This window comes from Monodelphis domestica, chromosome 2, assembly GCF_027887165.1.
Source record: "Monodelphis domestica isolate mMonDom1 chromosome 2, mMonDom1.pri, whole genome shotgun sequence".
NCBI lineage: Eukaryota > Metazoa > Chordata > Mammalia > Didelphimorphia > Didelphidae > Monodelphis > Monodelphis domestica.
Window position 1 is genome coordinate 515962261 of NC_077228.1, and position 23697 is coordinate 515985957.

The following is a 23697-nucleotide window of genomic DNA, read 5'->3' on the forward strand; positions in this document are numbered from 1 at the left end:
AGAAGAAGAAGAAGAAGAAGAAGAAGAAGAAGAAGAAGAAGAAGAAGAAGAAGAAGAAGAAGAAGAAGAAGAAGAAGAAGAAGAAGAAGAAGAAGAAGAAGAAGAAGAAGAAGAAGAAGAAGAAGAAGAAGAAGAAGAAGAAGAAGAAGAAGAAGAAGAAGAAACACTTATGATATTATAAACCAGAAATAACTAAAAATGACTCTTTTAGGATGGAGGCTTTACAGATAGTTGATTTGTAATCAATGGGGCAGGAGTCAAAAGGCTAAAGTTTGAATATGATAAGCTGTGTGACCTTGGGTAAATCTCTTCTTCTAAGTTCCCTCTGTTAAATGAGTGTGTTGGAGTAGAGAACATCTGAAGTCCCTTCCAACTCTAAAAATTTGTGATTAATGCCACAATTTGCTTAATCAATCAGCATTTACTGCATCAGTAATCAGGGCAGCTAGGTGGTACAGTGCATACCCCAAGTAGGACATGTTTCCTGAGAGCAGGGACTATTTTAAAAATAACTCTTCCCTTCTATCTGAATTAGAATTGATACTAAATACTGGTTCCAAAGCAGAAGAGTGGTAAGGGCTTAGGCAACTGGGATTAAATGACTGTTCCAAGGTCACACAGCTAGGAAGCATCTGAGATCAGATTTGAGCCCAGGTCCTCTCATCTCCAGACCTGGCTTTCTATCCACTGAGTCACCTAGCTGCCCTGTCTATTTTGTTTTTCACTTTATATGACCAGATCAATGAACAACGCCCTCTAGGAGGTGATATCATGATATAAAGGCCACTGATCCAAAATATGGTGTATAGATCAGATGGAGAAGCTTTATTGTTATTACAAACCACAGTAGGGAGAGATCAATTGGCTGACAGCTTTCTCTGTCAGCCAACTGAGCTCTGAATACAAACAATTTCCAAACAACATGGAGATAGTATTAAGCTAAAAGAATTGAGGACAAGGTCTTCAACTGACCTTGGAGGAGGGGCAGAAACTTACTTAAGCTGCCATTGACCTCAGAGGATGCAGAGCAAGGGAACTTTGTGTCTTTGACTAGCTAATAACAAGGGGAAAGAGAAAACCATAAAACTGCAGAGGGTTGGGGGTGAGATTTGGTCTCTTAATATGTGCTAGCTTAAAGATGAGAGAAAAAAACAAAGGACCCAAATGCTAAGCCTCTATAAAGCTTCATAAATATTTGTTGAATTGGATTGGGGCAGTTTTATGGATAGTCTTCTCATGGTAAGGTTTATTTATTTATTCTTTACATTGGGAAGTGGATCCAAACTGTGCCTTGCAGGTTTTGAATGGAGACTTCTAGTCCCCTGAGTTAGATGAAAGGCAGCTATAGGGATCATAGGGTCATTGATTTAGAGCTGAGAACTTTAGGGCCACTCAGTTCATTTTACTTATGAGGAAACTGAGGTCCAGAGTAGTGAAATAACTTGCCCAGGTTAACACAATAACTATCTGGGAAAGGATTTGAACTCAGGTCTTCCTGACTTCAGTCAGTACCCTATCCAGTGGGACCTTTATAGTAGACCCATTATATAGGTTATAACCTTTGAATTACAGAAATCTGTCTTGGAATTAGAGATGCAGGTTAGATATAAGGAAGAACATCAATAGGATGAAACACTGGAATGAATGACTGGGCAAAGTTGTGGATCCCTGGAGATTGTCCAGAAGAAACTCGACATTCAGTTTTCAAAATTTCGACATTTGTCTGCCTGAAGACAGGGGGCTAGCCTGGATGATCTACCAAAGCCCTTTCAACCTTAGCATCTTTTGATTCTCTATCAGGAATGAAGTATATTCATTAGTTGTCAGAGTATAGCAAGAAATAATGGAATCTTTGATACGGCATGGTGATGATTTGCTCTGTTTCCTGATATTTCTAACAAAGCAGGAAGAATTCTACTTTGCTGCTGATTTTTTAATTTGCTTTTCTCTTTTCCTTCCAATTTTCTTCAACTCTGATTCACTTCTCTATTCTCCTTCTTCTTCAAGGCAGTATGGTATGATGAATAGAATTGGGAAAAGTGGGCTATGAATCCCTGAAAGTGCCTTAGTTGGATCATTAGTGCTTTGGGAAACACTATTACAAACACTGATCTTTATTTTTTTAAATATTTTTGAGGGTTTGGGTAAGAAGATTAAGGAAACAGGAGAAACTCAGTGACTTTCTCCTTTGGGTTATATGTTGAGTTCTGCCATATCTGGTTCAATGAATGAGTCTCAATGCGATATTTATTAATTATGGGTCACATATGGAAGATTTTTCTTAAAGTATTCAGGATGATGCTTAGAGCTCTGGGCATGATGAGCTAGCCACCACGGCTGCAGAGGCATTTAATGACAAGGGCAGGGTATTGGTTTATATCTCTTTTACCCTTTCAAGCTTTGACCTCCTTCTGGGTAAGTTTTGGGGCATTCTCCAAAAGGTTCTCCCCCTTTAAAACAGAAGCTTGGGGTTAGAGTTCCCTAATGGAGCTCACAAGGGCAGCTCAAAAGAGAGGTAGTATTTATATCTACTCTTGGGTCAGGGGTGGGGTGGGTTAGGGTGGGAGAAACAGAGAGCTGTAGTAAGGATCATTGAAATCTCACTTGGAAGGATCAGAGCTGGAGTTGGAGGCTGGAAGGTTGTCCTTGACAGATACTTACTGAGAAGCAATGGTAATAGGATATATGATCTCAGGCAAGACATTTCCTCTTTTTGTCTCTTTTCTCCTCATGTAAAATGATGTATGTATTTTGTTATTGTCAGTTGTGTCCAACTTTTTGTGATCCCATATGGGGTTTTCTTGGAAAAGATAGTGGAGTGGTTTCTCGATTCCATCTCTAGTTCATTTGACAAATGAGGAAACTGAAGAGGAGTCAAGTGATTTGGCCAGGTACACACAGCTAGGAAGTATCTGAGGTCAAATTAGAATTCAGATCCTCCTGACTCCAAGCCCCAATTCTATTCACTCAGTCATCTCTCAGATAAAATGAGGAAGTTGGACTAGATATTCCCTAAATAGGGTCTCTTCTGGTTTTTAAATCTCTGAAGATTGAAATCTGCTCATCTCTTTCCATTCTTGTTTTATTGCTTGGGAAATTTGGGTTTATATTAGTTAATCAATAACCACCAATTAAGTGCCTACTATTTGTTGGACATGCTCCTGATTCCTGGGGTTACAAAGACAAAAATCAAACAGTTTGTGCCCTCAAGGAGCTTATATAATATTTGGCCTTCTGAAACCATTTTTCCTTTTGACTCCCAACTTAACATTTTGGATTTCTCTTCTTCCTTGCCAACCGCCTTGCCCCTGGGGAATGATGCTAGAGACCCTCCCATCTTGGTGAAACCTATGCCCTGAGACCCTACAATACTGATTTCTGACTAACCCTATCCCTTCCTCAACTATTCCAGGAGGGCCCCTTCATTTCCCATATAGACTCCAAATTTCTCTTCCTCTTTGCCAGTGCCTTGATCTCATACAGGTATCCTTTCTCCTCACCTTTCTACCTCCTCTTCATATTTCTTTTTGTTATTAGATTGTAAGCTCCTCGAGGACAGGAACTGTTTTGTGTCACTAGAATCCCTTTAGCGTAGCACTTGGCACATAGTGAATGCTGAATAATAGCTTCATCTTGTTTACTGCTGGGATTGGGATTGATTAGTCACTCCTAATATGAGTAACTTTGTGTTTATCCTGAAATCTGTCCTGATTTAAGAAGCTGGTAGCTTATCCCATAAACATGCCCCTCTGGAACCCCCATATTCAGGAGACCAGTGTTTTCAACATCACCTTTTTTATCCAGTTCATCTTTAGTCTACATGGTTGGGAATGATGATGAGTCAGTCAGGAGCCCTGAGGCTCTGCGGGTGAACCACCTCAGTTCACCTGATAATGATGCCACAGAACTTCTCATCAGAATGGATTTTCTAGGGGAGGGATGGGAAGAATAAAAGGTCAAGAGCATGAGAGAAAGACCAATGAGAAAGGAAGGTCAAGGCAGGAACAGTCTCCTGGAGAACATCAACCTTATTCTCTTTATGCAGTCCTTTTCATTTTGACAGGGTATTAGGTATGTGCCAAGGATATTAAAAGGTGAAAGGATGAAGAGCAGCTGAAAGACAATATAAATAATGTGTCACACATCACTGGGAGGCATCATGGTCCCATGGAAAGCATGTTGGATTTGGAATCTAAAGTTGTTTGTTCATTTAATTATGTCCTATTCTTTGTGACCTCATTTGAGCTTTTCTTTGCAAAGATACTGCTATGGTCAGCCATTACTCCTCTAACTCCTTTTTACAGATGAGGAAACTGAGGCAAACAAGGTTAAGTGGCTTGCACAGGGTCACAGAGCTAGAAAGTATCTGAGACCAAATTTGAACTCAGGTCTTCCTGACTTGGGTCCAGCAGTATCTCCACTGCACCACCTAGTAACAGACAGGCTTCAAACCCATCAGTGAGGTAGGGGGGTATCTATCCCAAGTATATAAAGTTTTGCCCCCGGGGAATGGGCAGATGAGAACAGTTTGTTCCAGTGACTCTGAAGCCAGGTGGAACAAGCACTGTGTAATGTCTAGGGCTTGGTCAGATATCAAAGACGCCAAAGTCATCCACTGCATCCCAAGCCATCACCAATCGACTCGACTGTTGTCCTGCCACTGGACTTCGATGACTGTGGAAGAGAGAGTGAGGCTGATGACTGTGCAATTCTCCCTCACCTAAATCCAACTCAGGAGCAAGACATCACCCCATGATGTCATTCAGTCCTCTTCAAACACAAAGGACAAACCACAGCAATTTTGATTTTTAATTGATTGATTGAAGAGTAAGTCTATGGGACTTAGATGCCTGAGTACTGATTTTGCAGGACCCCAGGGCAGTAAACTAGCTTGGCTAAGCTCACAGAGGTAAGGAGAAAGTGGTAGAGGAAAGTTGTAAAGCAGGGGCTTCAGACCCCACAATCAATGTATTTCTATTATACAGCACCGTCTCCCTGTGAGCCAGGAAAATCATGTTTCATTTCATTCCAAAGGCAGAGCACCTCTTGGTCCCGGTTCCATTCAGGGAGCATGTTTCAAGTACCCTGGCTTAATTGGGCTTTGTGGGAAATGCTCTGGCCACTCATCAGGAAGCCCCAATGTGATTAAGGACTTAAGAACATCATCTCCTGCCCACAGAGGTGGGGCCCTTGTAATAACACTGGACACCCCAGAGGGGCTGTGGGAAGGATTGCCCCTCACCAACTTTAAATCTGATCACTTCTCAGGGAGGCAGATGCCCAAGCAAGAACACAAGGATCCAGCAGAGAGGTCAACAAGGCTGCAGAGTGATTGCCATCCTTTTCCCCTGGCTGGGCAGCCCCCTTCCAATTGACTGTTAATTCTGGGAAGACAGGACAGCTGGCCTTGCCTTTGAAGTGCTGCAGCCTGCAGGGCCTCCAGATAGATTCCAGCTAACCCAGCTGCCTGATGGTTCTCTAGGCCATATGGGGCCTCGGGGAGGAGCTGGCCTTGAGGCTGGTCTAGTTAGTTCTCTAAGGGCACTTGAGGGGTCTTTTCTGGCATAGATGGCTCCCAGAAGTGCCAGCCTTAATTCTGACGGCTAGGTAGAGGCATATGCTCCCCATTCAGACCTCAAGGATGTTGGCCTCTCCAATCCACCGAGTTCTGCCTTCTGACCCAGGGGAATAATGATGGGGAGGAAAGAATGTTGGAGCAATCAGAGGACTTAGCTTTGAATCTCAGCGCTGCCTCTTTCTACTATATGATTTGCTGAAATTAACTTGTCCTCTCTGAGCCTGAAAGTCCTTGTATGTGGAGTAGGGAGGCAGGGAGATTGTATTCCCTCTTCCTTGAGTTTTTTCCCCAACTCTGTGGAGGAGGGAATGAGTGACAGGGAGTCAGGAATGGGAGAGAGAATAGAATAATTAGGATTGTAGATTCAGAGTTTCACAGAGCTATGTAACCCTGGGCAAGTTGCTTCCTCCTGTGTGCCTCAGTTTCCTCATCTGTCAAATGAGCTGGAGAAGGAAATGGCAAACTACTTCAGCATCTTAGCTATGGGACATTGGGCAAGTCATTTCACCCTGCTTGCCTCAATTTCTTCATCTGTCAAATGAGCTGGAGAAGGAAACAGCAAACTACTTCAGCATCTTAGCTATGGGACCGTGGGCAAGTCACTTCACCCTGCTTGTCTCAGCTTCCTCATCTGTCAAATGAGCTGGAGAAGGAAATGGCAAACCATTCCAGTGCCAAGAAAACCCCAAATGGGGTCAGGAAGAGTCGAACACGACTGAAAAATGACTAAACAACAACAGCAAAGATTCAGAGTTAGAAGGGACTTTAGGGACCAACTAGCCCAAATCCTTTATTTTTACAGATGAGGAAACTGAGGTCCAGGAGGGTCTAGCTCAAGGTCACACATGAAGTAAACACTGGAGGTGGGAACTGACCCCAGTTCCTCTAAATTTAGCACTAATAAGCTCTTTTCACTCTACAATGTTGGTTCTGTGGTTTCCTATATTTTAGTATACTTCTAGATATCCTAGTTATTCCAGAAATTCTCTCAACCATTGATTAAATGCCTACCATACTCAGCTCTCCATTCTGGCTGGGTGCTGAGGGTGGGGCTATGCAAGTCAAAGACAGACAAGTCACATCCCAGATGGAGTTCACTCTCTAGTCACTGGAACTGGTAATTGCTGTTGCTGGGATTCTGTTTCTAAATAAACTGAGACACTCATTTGTAATTAGGATTGTTTGCATATAAACAATTAAGATGCTAAAGGACTTAAAAACCGTTTGTTTTCTTAAATAGGTTACTTAATTATTGTACAGTGTGACTTTCTACATTCTGTGGAATTCCAGAGGAAACAGCAAAGGGGTCAGACTTGGTTGGAGTCAAGAAGCTGAGTCCTCAGTCCTGGCTCTGACACACCTAAAATACTACTTGGACCAGTCAATCTCATTAGGTGTAGACTACCAGTAACTACCAGCCAGTCACTTTAGGTGACAGCTGGTTGGCTAAATGGATAGAGCATGGGACCTCCAATCCAGAAAACCAGAATTTAAATCTGAGCTCAAATACTAGTTGTGTGACCCTGGGCAAGTCACTGAAACCCTGCCTCAGTTTCTTCATCTGTAAAATGAGCTGGAGAAGGAAATGCCAAACCACCAGGATCTTTGCTAGAAAACCTCATGAACAGTTGTAATGTGGGGTCATGAAACCTGACTGAGCAATGACAATGTGCAGGGAACTAAGGTAACCCTGAGGCTACAAAGACAAATTCAGTAAATGTTTATGAAGCGCTTCCTATGTTCCAGGCACTGTGCTAAGTCCTGTGGTACAAATAGAGGCAAAAGACAGTCCCTTCCCTCAAGGAGCTTACATTCCATTAGAGAATAAATGAATTAATTTCTACTGTACATTGATGTGCCCTTTGATGTCCATGTAGGAAGCCTTCCCAAATAGGGGGGGAGAGAGAGAGAGAGAGAGAGAGAGAGAGAGAGAGAGAGAGAGAGAGAGAGAGAGAGAGAGAGAGAGAGAGAGAGAGAGAGAGGAGAGAGAGGGAGAGGGAGAGAGAGAGAGAGAGAGAGAGAGAGAGAGAGAGAGAGAGAGAGAGAGAGAGAGAGAGAGAGAGGAGAGAGAGAGCTTCCAGTTCAAAAGGGAAATGAACAATATTGCACACCTACTTATTAACTGGTTATAGGCTCGTATTTATTGATGGGGTCTTTAGAAAGAAAGGGGGCTTGAAGGAAGGCTTGATTTGGGGGGAAAGTCACCTAGAAACAAAATAGTCAGGGGAGGGTGACTAGCTAAAATCTCAAATCGCTGTCAAAGGGCTTTGAAGAGCTCAAGTTTAGTGTTAGACCATATGCTATTACTGCAGATATTTATAGGTCCAAGTGTTTTCTCTGCTCTCTCTTCACCATCCCACCAGGTATTTATTAAACACTTAGTATATAAGGTCTTGATAAATAAATATTCACTGACTGACCCCTGGCCAAGATCTCTGCTAGTCTGTAGGGATACAAAAATCAAAGTGAAATAATTCCAGCTCTCAATGTGCCTACATTCTTTCAGGGCAATATACCAATATATGAAATATAATAAAATATATGTAATATAAAATGCATACCAAGAACTAACAGGTCTATTCCATTATAGGATAGCTAGTGGTGTGGTCAATGGTGGAAACTGATAACTCTGGAGTTTATCAGGAAAAAAAGGATGTTCAGAAATAATGCACAAAAGCACAATACCGAAGAGGACTTACTAGAACTTTACCTGAAATGATTTCGTTACACTTATTAAATCTGACCAATTAAATATTTCCCAGGTGCTCTCACGAAGTCTTTGCTTATTCTTCTGATAATTCTATGAAGGTTAAATAGTCTTCCAGTCTTTACTCTCACCAATGTGGCCAGAATTGTGGACTCCTTCTGAGCTTCTTTCACTGATGGTAAAATCTATATCTCAGCTGGTCCATCAAGAGGTACCAACCCATGCTTGGGTAATCCTTGGCCTCTGCCTACATTCACAGACAAGACACTGGCCAAGTCAATCCATCTCATCACCTTCAACAGAGAGAAATCATACTCATCAGGGACATACTCATCAAGGTGACATCATCGTACTCATTAGCGTGACATCATACTAATGATCAAATATGGGTCAGTTTCTCCATCAGCTGAAATGGAGTAATTTGCCTCCTCCTCTAGTCTTCACAAAGCCCATTAAAATGTGGGGGGCATGGTTAAGGCTCCCACAGTTAACTAACCAGCTGAAGCTATCTTGGTGCAGATCAGTTTCCTTATCTGTTGACACAATCTCCCAAGCTAACCAAGTCAAGAAGCATTTATTAAATATTAGCTATTAGTCAAGGACTAAGCTAAGTATTGATATAATAATAGATCACTGAGAAGAGTAGATGAGAAAATGGATACAAAAGTACTTTGAAACCTTAAAGCAGGCATTCTGTGTGTCACAGACCCTTTGGTACTCTGGAAAGCCTAAGAATTTCTCAAAATCATGTTTTTAATTCAATATAATGCATAGGATTTACAAAGGAACCCATTATATTGAAAGAGAGAGATGAAAATATTTTCAATATAATTTTAAAAAATGGAACCTAGTTTAACAATCCCTGCAGGTTTAAAGCATTATATCATTGTTCACTATTATTATTAAAATTTCTGTTCCTTCCATATTATAGTTAATGGAGCTCAGATCAAGATGGCTGGGGATGAGTCATTTACCTCCTATTGTTGGTCAGAGTTTAATATTTGCCAGACCATTGCATAGGTGCATTAAAATTATTGATGTTTTGTAATTGAATGAAGAATTAGATATCTATATTCATTTGAAGCATCTTCAGATTGACTTCAGAAGCTAATAGGATGATGTCAAGTGGTTTTAATTTCTTCTGCTTTTTCTCCATAATTTGGGAAATTTTCATCTCATAGTTTGAAAGTTATTTAATTGTATAGGATGACAATATTAATTTAAAATATTGTTTTTAAATTTTTGTGAACCAAATATCAGATCCAGGGAGCTGTGGTTTTTTTCTTAAATAGTGCTCTGGTCCAAACACAATTTATTTGTTGAATTCTCTGGGGATTTTCTAATATTTGTCTTTGTAATATAGAAATTTGCCATCTATGAACTAATAAAGGTCAGTGAGCTTCTACTGTATAATTCTGGCCTCAAGGTCATATTTTTTTGCCCCCAGTTTAACTTTTTCCTCCTGGTTCTAACTACAACTTTGCTTATTCAACAGCTTTTAAATTTCATTCATTGAAATTGTCCTTTTTTAATTTTAGGCTCATATCTATCTTTTTTTAGGCAATTCATAATTCATTCATATTCGTAATTGTGACATTTCCTTCTCATCTCTTCTAATTTATTGAAAATATGATCCTTTAGAATTGAGACACATTATCCATTTGGATCTCTTTGTGGCGTATGGTGTGAGATGTTGGTCTAATCTCTTCTAATTTATTGAAAATATGATCCTTTAGAATTGAGACACATTATCCATTTGGATCTCTTTGTGGCGTATGGTGTGAGATGTTGGTCTAAACCCAGTTTCTCCCAGATTGCTTTCTAATTTCACAGCAGTTTTAAGGAGTTTTTATTCCAGTGTCTGGCATCTTTGATTCTTTTGGATTCTATGCTACTTTGTTGGTTTACTTCTGAATTTTGTTTACCTATTGACCAGGGCTTTCAAGATCCTCTATACATGCCAGATTTTTGCAATGATATATTGCACAGTTTCTACTAATTTCTGGCAAAGTCAGCATTGATCAAGAAGTCTGGCATTCTTAAGAATGAGCTTACTATAGCTTCTGGTATCTGATTTCATATCACTATCATGAACCCTTCTATTTCTGTAAAAAAGAAGTTCTTTTGATTCATCTATTTATCCTGTATCACCAATATGGTCCTCTCCATTTCTATTAAAAAATTAGCTTAATTCAGTGATTTGTTTGATGCTTGACAACATACTGTTGGTTGAGTTTGTGTGGATGTTGCCTAGGATGACTTTTTATGACAACGACAATAATAAAATGGTAAAGCTAATAGGCAAAATGATGTTGATCACAAGTCAGCCACTTCCTTCATCTGAGGTCCTTGAATCTTCCCTGTCTTTCAGTGAGTTCAATAGTTTTTCTGAGCTACACAGCCTTGGGGGAGGGAGAGAGGTCACTAGGAGTTACAACCAGCTCAGACTCTCTATGGGGTTTCCAAATAGCCTCTTCTGAGGGCATTTGAGACAGTTGAGTGCTGATTGCCATACAGGCATCAAATTAGGTGAGTTAAAAAACCATGTCAATCACCGTCTTGCATGCTTGCATAGGAAACATGAAGTCAAAAGCTTTATGGTAATCAACAGAGAGTGGCTCATTAAGTCCTATTAAAATCCTCAAGTTGGAAATTGAATGCTCCACTCCCTGCACGCCTTCCACATCTTGTCTTTTTGACAGCCTCGTCCGACATCATTTATCACTTGTGACAAAATAGTAATGGAGAAATGGACATACCATTGGCAACATTGCCAAAGTGGGGATTTATTGCTGTACACATAGAGATGAGTGGAATCTGTCCAGGTGAAAGAGGCCACAGGAGTAGAAAAATGATTTCCCATTTGTGCTTCTGTTTTCAATATAAATGAAAACAACAGAAGTAATGGACCTTAGGTCTTTAGCATCTCTCCCCCAGGACCTCATATGCACTTGTAGTCTCTTGGGAGAAACACCTTGGAAACCAGATGGGAAGTTGGTTGTTTTTTGCAAGCACTCAATGAAATAAAATAACTTCACATTCATAGAAACTGTCGAAGAGCCCAGGGATGGTAGAAGTTTGTCACTGGGACATCTCTCTGGAGTGTGTCTTACGCACACCCACAGAATGCTGCAGATTTGGAAGAGATGTGGATTTAGAAGGAATTTGGCTTCCAGACAGTTAGTGCAGAATAGGGAGAAGGTATTTGTGCACCCTTGGCAAGGTTTGAAAATTAGATCCTCCCTCTTCTCACCCTGTGTTTGAAAACTGTTCCCTTCCTGATGTTGCTTCCCACCTCCAGTCCTGAGTCTCCACTATAACATATGACACTTTAGTTTCTTTTGTGCTTTAAGAACTCATGATTCTGTCAGTGGGGAAGGGAGGGGGAATACTTCCATGGATTACTTTAGGATTTTACTCACCTCCTCAGAGCAATATATTATTCTTTGGCTCACATTTCCCTTAAGAGCGGTATCCCTCCAGTAGAATATAATCTCCTCAAGGATGGTAATTGTCTCTTTTATATCCATATCTATAGTTCTTAGCAGAGTACTTGGTGTAGTACTATTCAATAATATTTTTATTATTAATTCATTTCATTTCATACATTCATTCATGTTTTACCTTCGATGGCTTTATATCCTGCCTTCCCCCTAGTCTAGAGGTTCTTAATCTCATGTCCAGGAACTTTGTTTTAAAGATATTTTAATAACTACATTTCAATTTTTTTTTCCTTTGCAATCTGGTGTATTTTATTTCACACATTTAAAATAATTCTGAAAGGGGTCTACAGTTATTGATGGCCAAAGTTATCTGACAGACAGACAGAAAGACACGCACACATACACGTAAGGTCAAGAGCCCCTGGGACTTAGTATCATGTTTTCTAGGAAGCTATTGGTTGTGCCATACTCCGGGCTAGTTTGAAGCCATTCACATGACTGTACTTTATATTCATCTCAGTGTGAAACCTCCACATTCAGAAGCTTATCACAATGAACAGCATGGGACGTCTCCATCTATATGGAGAGATATTCCTTACTGCGGGATGGGAAGATTGGATGGATGCTAGCTGGTTCTTTGCAAATGGTTCAACTCAGCCTACCATAAGCAACCTTTATGTCCTCTCTTAGGCCAAGGCTTTCAGACTGCCCTGCCCCTGTCTTCTCCCTCTGCAGACAGACTTTTTCATCTCCTCTTACAAGTCTCAATGAAGACTTGCTTTGACTCAGCCTTTGATCTCTCTAAATGTCTCCTGATCTTTGATTTTCAACTGTTAGGTGTGCTCCTGAAGTCTGCTTTTGGTCTCTGCAACTCTCATAGAGTCTTACAGACTGTGAAACGCCACCACAAAAAAAATCCATCTTGCCTTAATTCTGCCCCCAATGTGGAAGTCATTTCTACAATGTACCTCTTCTAACTTGGTCACTGAACAACTGTCAGTGTAAAATAGGATAATGCTTGGGCAGTGATGACTAGAGCCCTTCACTGAATGAGGGCTCCTTTTCTTTCTTGACTTTTATTGAAAATGTCATGGGCTTTATTACAGAGGCAGCTGAAACTTGAAGACAAAGGAGCAAACCATTTAAACTTTCATTAGGAGGTATTGGATTATTTTCCCAGCTACCGAGAGATGCGGGCAGCAGCTGATAGCCTGCTCAAATGGACTATTGCAAATGTACGTCCCCAGGATCCCTCTTCCAGGTTTATTTTAAATATTTAGATGCCTTCAAGCTTTGTGCATAAAAGGAGATGAGAGAATGCGTCTCTGTCCCGGCTTTGGGTATATGTAGTGCTGTTGGAATGCAAAGTTGCCTGTACTGTCACACTCCAATGATATTCTGGAGGTTTTTTCTCTCTCTCTTCTTTTCTCTTTCTCTTTTCTTAATCTTTTTTTACAAAGGGTCACAGGGCTGGAAGGAACCTAGGAGGTCATCTATGATATTCCCTTCATTTTACAAATGAGAAAACTCAGGATATTAAGTGAGTCCCCCTCCCCTAAATTTTATATATGATGTGGACTAATCAATCACTGAGGTCCCTTCCATTTCTCAAAATACTGTGATTCTGGTATCTTGATTCATCAGTCAGTCAATAAACATTTATTAAGCCCTTGCTTTGGCCCAGGTAATATGCTAAGTGTCAAGGATGTGAAGAAAAACAAAAGACAATCCCTCCTCTTGAGAAGCTCATGATCTAATATCTAATGTTTTTAAGGTAGCCAAATGGTACCATAGTGGAGTGAGGAAGACTCATCTTCCTGAGTTCAAATCTGGCCTCAGACACTCACTTGCTATGTGTGACTCTTCACTTCACCCTCTTTCCCTCAGTTTTCTCACTGTAAAACATAGATAATAATAGGAGCTACTTTTCAGGGTTGCTATAAGGAACCAATGAGATAATATTTGTAAAGTGCTTAAAACAGTGTCTGGCACAGAGTAGGGGCTATAAAAATGCTTGTTCCCTTCTCTTCCCTCCCTCTAAAATCTAAATTTATGTAAATTGTAAGTGGATTTGAATCTAGATCTTCTTATTATAGGACTAAGGCTCTTTCTTTCATTTTTTTCCTTTTTAAATTTAGAATACTTTTCCATGGTTACATGACTCATGATTTTTCCCTGCCCTCTTCTCTCCCCCCTTCCAGAGCTGACAAACATTTCCACTGGGTTATACGTGGATCATTGTTCAAAACCTACTTCCATGATAGTCATATTTTCCACTAGAGTGATCTTTTAACATCAAAATCCTATAAATATATATATGTATATATATATGTATATACATATATATATATATATCCATAGTGAACCACATGATAGATCATATGTTTTTCTTCTGCATTTCTGTTCCCACAGTTCTTTCTCTGGATGAGGATAGTGATCTTTCTCTGAAGTTCCTCTGGATTGTCCTGGATCACTGCATTGCTATTAGTAGAGAAGTCCATTACATTTGATTGTACCACAGTGTATCAGTCTCTGTGTACAATGTTCTCCTGGTTCTGCTCCTTTCACTCTCCATCACTTCCTGGAGGTCATTCCAGTTCACATGGAATTCCTCCAGTTCATTATTCCTTTGAGCACAATAGTATTCCATCACCAACAAATACCACAGTTTATTCAGCCATTCTCCAATCTTTGGATACCCCATCATTTTCCAATTTTTTGCCACCATATTATCTCTTTGGGGTACAAACCCAACAGTGGTATGGCTGAGTCAAAGGGTAGGCATTCTTTTAAAGTGCTAGGGCTCTTTCTAGGGTAATATCTCCCACCCCTACTCCCCCTGCTCCATTTCTCCATCTATAATACACTTCTGACTCATGGAATCTCTAGCTTCCATAGACTTCAATGGGAAGTCATCTGAATTGTCAATGCTTTCTCTTGCCCCTGTAATTCCTCATGTGTGTACTCATGGTTAACACATTGTATCTTTTTGGTAGAATGTAAGCCCCTTGAGGACAAGGCCCAAGTGTCATTTTCTCTTTATAGCCTCAGAATCTAGGTCAGAAATTTATATAATGTAAGAAATTGTATTAGACATAAAGTGTTCATTTGGATAAGAAGGTGAGGAAAATTTTCTAAGGTTCCTTGTCTTTCAGAAAGATCTTCTTTCTAAGAAGACAAAGTCTCAGAAGTTCTTCTTGCCTCCTTGAACCCCACCACTCCCCTCTCCATTCTCCCCACTTCTGGAGTGCCCCAAATCTGGCAAGGGTTCATGCTTTCTGTATCTTTCAGATGTTTTTGTCAATGGGGGTAGGTAGGTGGCTTAGGGAATAGAGAGCCAGGCTGAAGATGAGAGATCCTAGGTTCAAATCTGGCCTCACACACTTCCTTGCTGTGTGACCCTGGGCAAGTCATTTAACCTCCATTGCCTAGCCCTTACCACTCTTCTGCCTTGGAACCAATATTAGTATTGATTCTAAGACAGAAGGTAAGGGTTTTTTGGAAAAAAATGGAAGATAGGCTATTTATTAGACTTAGACCTTTCTGATATAGTCCCCTTTCTGCCTCCATTCTCTTATCATTTGCCATCTCTATACTTTTGTCTTTCTTACTCAACCACCCTTTCTCCATGTTTGGCTTGCTTTCTTAAATGTTGAGTCAATGGAAGAAAATGGTCCTGGCATTATTCACACTATTGTAATGCTTCCTTGTGCAGTAATATTGTCATCCTATTTAACCATCTTGTTGGATTGGATCAATAAGTGTCTTTTGAAAAAATTGATTCTAGTTGAAAAGAATAAATATTGGTTTTCCTATGAGAAAGGTACCATTTTCCCCAGTATTTTTTTTTTTAATGTTTACCTTCTGTCAGTATCAGTTCTAAGATAGAAGGTCAAAAGCCTAGGCAAATGGAGCTACGTGACTTGTCCAGATTCATGCAACTAGGAAGTGTCTGAGGCCACATTTGACCTCAGATCCTCCAGACTCCAGGCCTGATACTCTATCCACTATGTTACCTAGCTGCCCCCATTTTCCACTAATATCATCAAGCTGTCATTGTGAATCTGTGAATTAAGGAGCTAACAATGTAAAGTAGAAAGTTTCTGCTGGATCTGCAGTTGGAAAACCTGCATTCTAATCCTAGCTTTGTAAGTTACCAGCTTTATCACCTTGATCAAAACCCTCAGGTACTCCTAGGCCTCAGTCTCCACCTTGACATTGGAATCAGAAGATCTGGGTTCAAGTACTACCTTTACCACAGGCTGTGTGGTATTGGGAAAGCCACTTGATCTCTCCCATCCTCAGTTTCCTCCAGGGTCCTGGAGTCAGAGGACCTGGGTACCTCTGACACCTAGGTGCCATATGGTCTTGGAAAAGTAGTCATGTAAATTCTCAGAGCTCAGTTACCTCCTTGACACTTGAATCAACCAATCCCATTCTTAATAGCAGCTATGTGACTTTGCTTGGGAACATTACTCAATTTCTCTGAACCTCTGTTTCCTCATCTATAAAAGGATGGGATTGAATTATATAGACTCTGGTTCTATGCCTATATATTAGTTCTTACCTTCCTCTCCTCTGAGCATCAATTCTTTCTTTTGTAGGATGGAAATAATAACATTTCCCAAATGGGAATGTACTGTAAACAAGCTACACAAATGTTTGTGAAGGGGGAGGGGTGTGTGTGTGTGTGACTAGGTAAACCCTCATCAATCTGAATTTGGTGAGTCACCAGTCAGGTTAGAAGCAATCCAAGTCACTGGAGACCAATCACAGCAGCTGGTTCCCTATGCCACTTCAGTAGGGTCCCTAGGGTACTGCTATTTGGACAATGACACCTCCCCCCCCCACTCTAATCTCATCAGGTTGATTGGGGGATGCGGATATATTAGGAGCTCACTGAGTAACCCCTTCACATGAACATCATTATATAGGAAAAAAGGAAAATTATTCTGTTTCATCATCCCTCTACTCTGATCTAAAAGGAGGAACTCAGAGGCGTATGGACCAAATCTCAAGGTTTACTCCCCATGCATTGCTTGATTGGCAATGGATGGGATTGAGTCGTTTGACTTCCAGAATCAACAGATCATTTATTAGGAGGAGGCAAAAGGCATAGCCTTTCTAAGGTAAATAAGCTATCTTGAGTTTGTGAGTGAAGACAGTAACTGAATAAGGGGAATAGAATAAAGCAAGCAGTAAAGTTCATGAGTGAAGACTTCCAGGGATTTTGATTTTCTCTGAGTGATAGGACTTGCCTTTTACTTTCTTCCTCCATTTCTCTCTCATCCCCCACTCTTGAAAGATCATAGGTTTAGGGTAGGGTAGGAGGAGATTTTAGAGGTAGTCAAGTCCAATCCTATCATTTTAAGATAAGGAAGTTGAGGCTTTAAAAGTATAAATGACTTGTTCAAGATCACACAGCTTATAAATATTAGTCAAGATTTGAACCCAGGATTTCCTGACTCCAAGTCTAGTGCTCTAAGTACCAAGATAGAATATTTTCAACTCAGCATTTTTCTTCCCTTGCTTTTTCACTTGACTCTCCTAGTTCCAGGTTTTCATCTCAGAGATAACAGAAATGTTATGTTTCATCTTAAATCTTACTGTGACATCTTCACTTACTCCCCCACCCCAAATATAAATGAAAACACAAACTCCCCAGCAACAAATGAAGAGGCATTTTCAATCAAAGTTGACAGGGCCTTTTAGATTACATGGGTGCCCCCACCAAGATTCACATTGGCATTCAGACAAGGTGATCTTTTTCTGAGTCACCTCAGCAATTCATTTGGCATTAGACAGCACTTGCCAACTCCAAGAATTCTAGTGAAGAGATAGGGGAATCAGATATTACTTTAAGATTGTTGGAAGGGAATCAACAAATTGGGAAGCAATGTTCATAACAAAAATATCTGACAAAGGTCTACTTATTCAAATTTATAAAGAGATAAATCAATTGTACAAAAAATCAAGCCATTCTCCAACTGATAAATGGACAAGGGACATGAATAGGCAATTTTCAGTCAAAGAAATCAAAACTATTAATAAGCACATGAAAAAGTGTTCTACATCTCTTATATCAGAGCGATGCAAATCAAAACAACTCTGAGGTACCACCTCACACCTAGCAGATTGGCTAACATGACAGCTATGGAAAGTAATGAATGCTGGAGGGGATGTGGCAAAGTAGGGACACTAATTCATTGCTGGTGGAGTTGTGAATTGATCCAACCATTCTGAAGGGCAATTTGGATCTATGCCCAAAGGGGGCTAAAAGACTGTCTGCCCTTTGATTCAGCCATAGCACTTCTGGGTTTGTACCCCAAAGAGATAACAAGGAAAAAGACATGTACAAGGATATTCATAGCTGTACTCTTTGTGGTGGCAAAACATTGGAAAATGAGGGGATGCCCATCAATTGGGGAATGGCTGAACAAATTGTGGTATCTGTTGGTAATGGAATACTATTGTGCTCAAAGGAATAATGAACTGGAGGGATTCCATGTGAACTGGAATGACCTCCAGGAATTCATGCAGAGTGAGAGGAGCAGAACCAGGAGAACATTATACACAGAGGCTGATACACTGTGGTACAATCGAATGCAATGGACTTCTCCATTAGTGGCAATGCAGTGATCCTGAACAACCCAATGGATCTATGAGAAAGAACACTATCCACATTCAGAGGAAAAACTGTGGGAGTAAAAACACCAAAGAAAAACAACTGCTTGATCACATGATTTGATGGGGATTTGATTGGGGATGTAGAGTCTAAATGATCATCCTAGTGCAAACACCAACAACATGGAAATAGGTTCTGATCAAGGACACATGTAAAACCCAGTGGAATTGTGTGTCGGCTATGAGAGCCGGGGGGGAGGGGAGGGAAATAATATGATTCTTGTAACCAAGGAATAATCCTCTAAATTGACTAAATAAAATAAAAAAAAATTAAAAAATATAAAAAAAAGATTGTTGGAAGGAGGGAAGAAGATATGAGTTTACCAGGATAAGTTAAGGGATATTCCAGTGAGTGATCCTTCAAGGGAATGTCAGAGGAAGTGCAGGGGGCCTTGACATGAATTGAGGCAGGTAAATAATTCAGGATTGGCTGAACTTCTGATCCGATTTCCACTCCTGTTTAAAAAAAAAAAAGAGTGAAGGGGAAGTCTATTGTTTCCTCATTACCCTCAAGTTCCCACAAATAGCTTCGTAGGACATTCAGTTCCTGGTCCCCAGAATACCTTAGAGTAATACAGAAAGATGAGTTTTCAAAGATTTACAGAGGATCTACCTTGGAGCAACCTTATAAAAATGGTTTTTTGATCTGTAATTTTATTGGTAAAGAGGAGCTCCCAATGAAGTATTTAGCTTTCCCATTGCAGATCAGCACCTATCTTGCAAGTTCATCTTTAGGAGTCTCTGGAAACAGTCAGGAGCTAAATGAATGGCCAATCATATAGCAAGTGGCTGTACTAGGAAGAACTTAAACCCAAATATTCTTGGCTTTAGGTACAGCTATAGCTATGTGGAGCACTGAATAGGTTATCTGACCTAGAATAAGGGAGAGAAGTTCAAATCTTACCTTAGTCATTTAATAGATGTGGAACTCTAGGCAAGCCAGTTAGCCTTTGCCTCAGTTTTCTTATCTGTGATGTGTGGATAGTAATGGTGCCTACCTCATAGGGTTGTTAAAAACTTCAAGAGCCTTAAAATGCTATGTGAGTACTATTGTTACTACTGCTCCATGTTTCCTCTAACCAGTGTGAGTCATTATCCTCTTTTACAGATGAGAAGACTAAGGCTCAGAGGGATTAAGAGACTTGCTTGAGGTCAGAAAGGTACTAAATACATAGATTTAGAGCTGGAAATGACAGGAGAGACCATTTAGTCCAACCCTCCAACCCACCCCCACACACATTTTACAGATGAAGTGAATTGTTTTCAGTCATGAAAATAGATCATAAGACCATAAAGCAAGCCAGAAATGAAAGGGACCTTAGAGGTCATCTAATCTAACCCCTTCATTTTATAGATGAGAGAACTGAGATTTATTTGCCCAAGATCAGATAGGGATTTGAACTCATGTCCTGTGACTCACAGAGCTCCATGCCTTGTTGACTCCTGTTTCTGTTCACACCATCCTATTCTGTTTCTGCTTTCCAAATTCTTGGTACTTCAAAGGGACCTTAAAGACCATCTTCTCTAATGCCTCCCCTTCCTCATTTAATTAATGGGAATACTGAGCCTCAGAGAAAGAAAGTGACTTGCCAGGATCACACAGCTAGTGAGTAGAAGAGTCTAACTCTTAACTCAAGGATTCTTACTCCTAGTCTAGTCGTCTTTCCAATCCATTTGCATTCTTGGCTTCCCACAGTCATGCATAGATTTTGAGAGATGCTTTAGTACACGTCTTTTTTTTTATTTTCTAATTTTTTGTTACTAGGGGAGAAGTAGGAGCCAGGATAACAGCATCTCTCTCCCCATGTTTCCCCAGCTTAGCCCCTCCAAATCAGCACTTCTTATCCTCCCAGCAAAGATGGTCCAGTGGTCCCTCTTTTCGCCTCTTGACATAGCTCTGGGTATTGGTCAGGAATGAGACAGGAAGCTGCAGGGGTCACTGGCATCTCTTCTTCCTGCTTTGGTAAGCAACTGTTATTGTTGAAAATGACCCAGAATGTATCCTCACGTTCCAGGGGAGATGGGGGCGGTAGAATTGTCCTGCTTCTCACTTTGTATCTTGCAACATCAGCTACTTGGATAGGCCAAGTGACTGATGGGTGGAATCCACCTCCCAGGGAAAAAGAAGCAGCCTCAGAAGAGTTCAGAGCCTTGGAGAAAGGGCAGGAGGGGAGGGAGAGACCCTCACAATGGCTTAGGGCCCCACAGCTGCATTCCAAGGGCAAGCCACTGGGATTTTTACAGCTGGCTTGTAGGGAACAGATCAGAAATATAAAAACAAGAAGGGTGCTAGGTTTCCTGGTTATTTTCTGTGGCTTGGCCCTTTTAGGTCAGCTTTGCTTGGAAGTCCAAGAAACATTTTGAGGAGAGATGCTAAAACAAACAAACAGAAAGTCCACTCAGGGGCCCCAAAGCCCTGCTTTCTTGCTTCTCATTTCAGCCCGGATAGCAAAGGCACATCACCTAGGACCAAATGGTGGATCCATTAGCTGATCTAAGAACATTTATTGGGCTTGGAGCTAAGAGAGATAGAAAGAAGAAGACTCAAGCTTTGCCTTCCAAGATCTCATATCTAATAAGGACAGAGGATCATTGCTTTAGATTTAGAATGAACTGCAGAGGTCAACTGGTCCCACCCCCTCAATTTACTGAAGAGGAAATTAAGACTAAGAAAGAACATATAGAATAAATAGGAGATAGTAGGAGACAGAATGACAAAGCAGAGAGAAAACTGATTCTTTAGTCCAAAAACCTGGGTTCAAATGGCAGAATGTTTACTGTGTGTCCTTGGGCACTTCACTTCACTGCTCTTGTCTTCAGTTTCCTTCTCTGTAAAACAAAGGGAGCAGATTAGTTGGCCCCCAAGAACCTTTCTGCTCTATGATCCCAAGTCAGATTATTTTAGAGAATTGGAAACTGAGACCCCAGGAGAGTAAATGAATGGTGCTCAAGTATCAAATGGCCGAATCAAGATGTGATCCCTGGTTCTATGATTCCAAATCTCTAACTCCTTCCAATGTGCCACATCACACTGCCTCAACAGATTTAAAGAAAAAGGTAATTTATTCCAGTTTGGGTATGTATACTTAAATGCCAAATGGATAATATGGATTTTAAATGGCATGGAAACTTAAAGGAGGAGAGGGAGATAAGCATGAGCTCAAAGAGCACAGATAATGAACTGGAAAGGACCTCAGAAGTCATCTAGTCCAGCCACCTTATTGTACTGATGGGTAAACTGAGGCCCCAGAGTTGATATTTCCTCAAGGTTACTGTGTTGAGTTGAGATTTGAATCCAGATTCTCTGTCCTCAGAGTCAGAGATCTGGTTTTGTGCCCTTTTGTCCTTTTATCCCCAAGCATAGAACCTTACAAATAATCAGCATTTGATAAATGCTTATATGAATGAGACTATCCCAGTGTACTGGTGTAGATAGATGGATGATAGATGGATAGATAGAGACATTAATATTAACTGATTGGGTTTGCTGATTTTTTTCTCTTTTCTTTTTCATTTTTTCTTTTTTCTAAAAATCTTGTTATAGAGATAGTTAGATAGCACAGTGGATAGAAAACCAGCCTTAGAGTCAGGAGGTCTGTCCTGGGTTCAAATATGACCTCAGATGCTTACTAGCTAGGTGACCCTGGGTGAGTCTCTCACCCTAATTGTTTAGCCCTTATCAATTTTCTGTCTTAGAATTGATAGTATTGGGACCTCAGATACTTCCTAGCTAGGTGACCTTAGGCAAGTCACTTAACCCTAAGGGCTTAACTCTTATCATTCTTCTGTCATTCTTCTGTATGGATTCTAAGATGGAAGATAAGGGTTTTGTTTTTTTTTTTAATCTTGTTAAACAACTCTGGAAGAGAGAAGAGCTCTAGGTAATGTAAAAAAAAAAAGATATATAAAATAGATTTTTAAAATCTATTTTTTAAAAAGAAATTTGTCTAGGATCAAGAGTAGGCACCAGACTTTGCTTTACTGTTATAAATTCAATCAAGATGCATTTAATAGGTATCAACTGTTTGCAGAGCAAAATTTTAGGTGCAGAAAGAGTTACAAAGTTACACAAAATAGGCCTTGCTCCCAAGAAGCCAGAAACCAAAATATAAATAAACAAGCAGGCAAACAAACAAATAAATGCTTGTCACATTGCATCTAAGCAGTTCCATTATTTCCATCAGTGGGACCCAGCACATGCTCTGCATCTCAGTTTTTTGACCTGTGGGCAAAAGGGAACTAGTAAAGATTACCTCATTTGCAGTATCTGGGTAGAGAAATGAGGTACTTCCATAAGAGTCACTGATCCCCTGAAAGTAAGATAGTCTATAAATCCAGGCTCCTGTTATCACCATCATCATTATTATGGAAATTGGGCTTTGACCCCACAAGGTCTTTGCAAAGGGACAAAAATAAAAACACACAAAAATCACTTCTGGACTGGCTTCCCTCCTTCAGAGGAATATTCCTCCTCAGTCCCATTATTTTGCTAATTAAAAAAAAAAAACACACACACAACCCAGAAACAAAAAATCCAGAAGTTGTGGATTTCCCTTGGGAGGAGATTTCCAACAATCATACTTGAAACTCCCATCTGCTGACCTGTCTAATTCATCTATAAAGGTAAGGAGGAAGCCCCTACGCCATCCCAACCAGGGATGGTCCAATCCCTGTGCTCCAGCTTTCCAGAATTAAATTGGTCCTATAAGATGATCTCATGCCTTCTTCCCATCTCTCCTCTGAATTCCTGTCAGCTTGAGGTTCTTTGTAGCATGGTTTCCCTTTTGTGCTTAATCATAGATTGTTTTGCTGTGTTATCGAACTGCCTGTCTTGTTTTGTCTTTCTGTCTTAGCACCAATACATATTGGTGATGGAGCTAAGATTTTATTGTCAGAGAGAATGATCCAATGAGGAAACTGCCCTCAACCAGTGCAGGCTGGCACCTCTGCAGCCAAGTGTCTTAAAACTATCTAGAATACTGAGCTGTTTAGTGATTTGCCCAGAATCCCACATTTAGTATGTTTCAGAGTCAGGACTTGAACCTAAGTCTTCCTGGTGTTGGAGCCACCATTTTAAGCACTACATATTATGCCATCTGTGAAGTGCATCTATAAGAAAATACAAAATCCATACAAAATAGATATAAGGCATTTTGAAGAAGGGAAATAATTCGAAATTCAGGTGAACCACTGGGGCAGCTAAGGGCTTAGAGTGCTAGGTAAGAGGATCTGGATTCAAATCTGATCTCAGACATTTCCTAGCTGTGTGACTCTGGGCAGGTCAC

The 23697-nt window shown here is 40.4% G+C and overlaps 1 protein-coding gene across 2 annotated transcripts in view; it reads left to right on the forward strand.

Annotated features, from left to right (window-relative positions):
* Nucleotides 1-23697, forward strand: part of CALN1 (calneuron 1) — a 529462-nt gene that overhangs the window by 381577 nt on the left and 124188 nt on the right. The window lies entirely within an intron of this gene.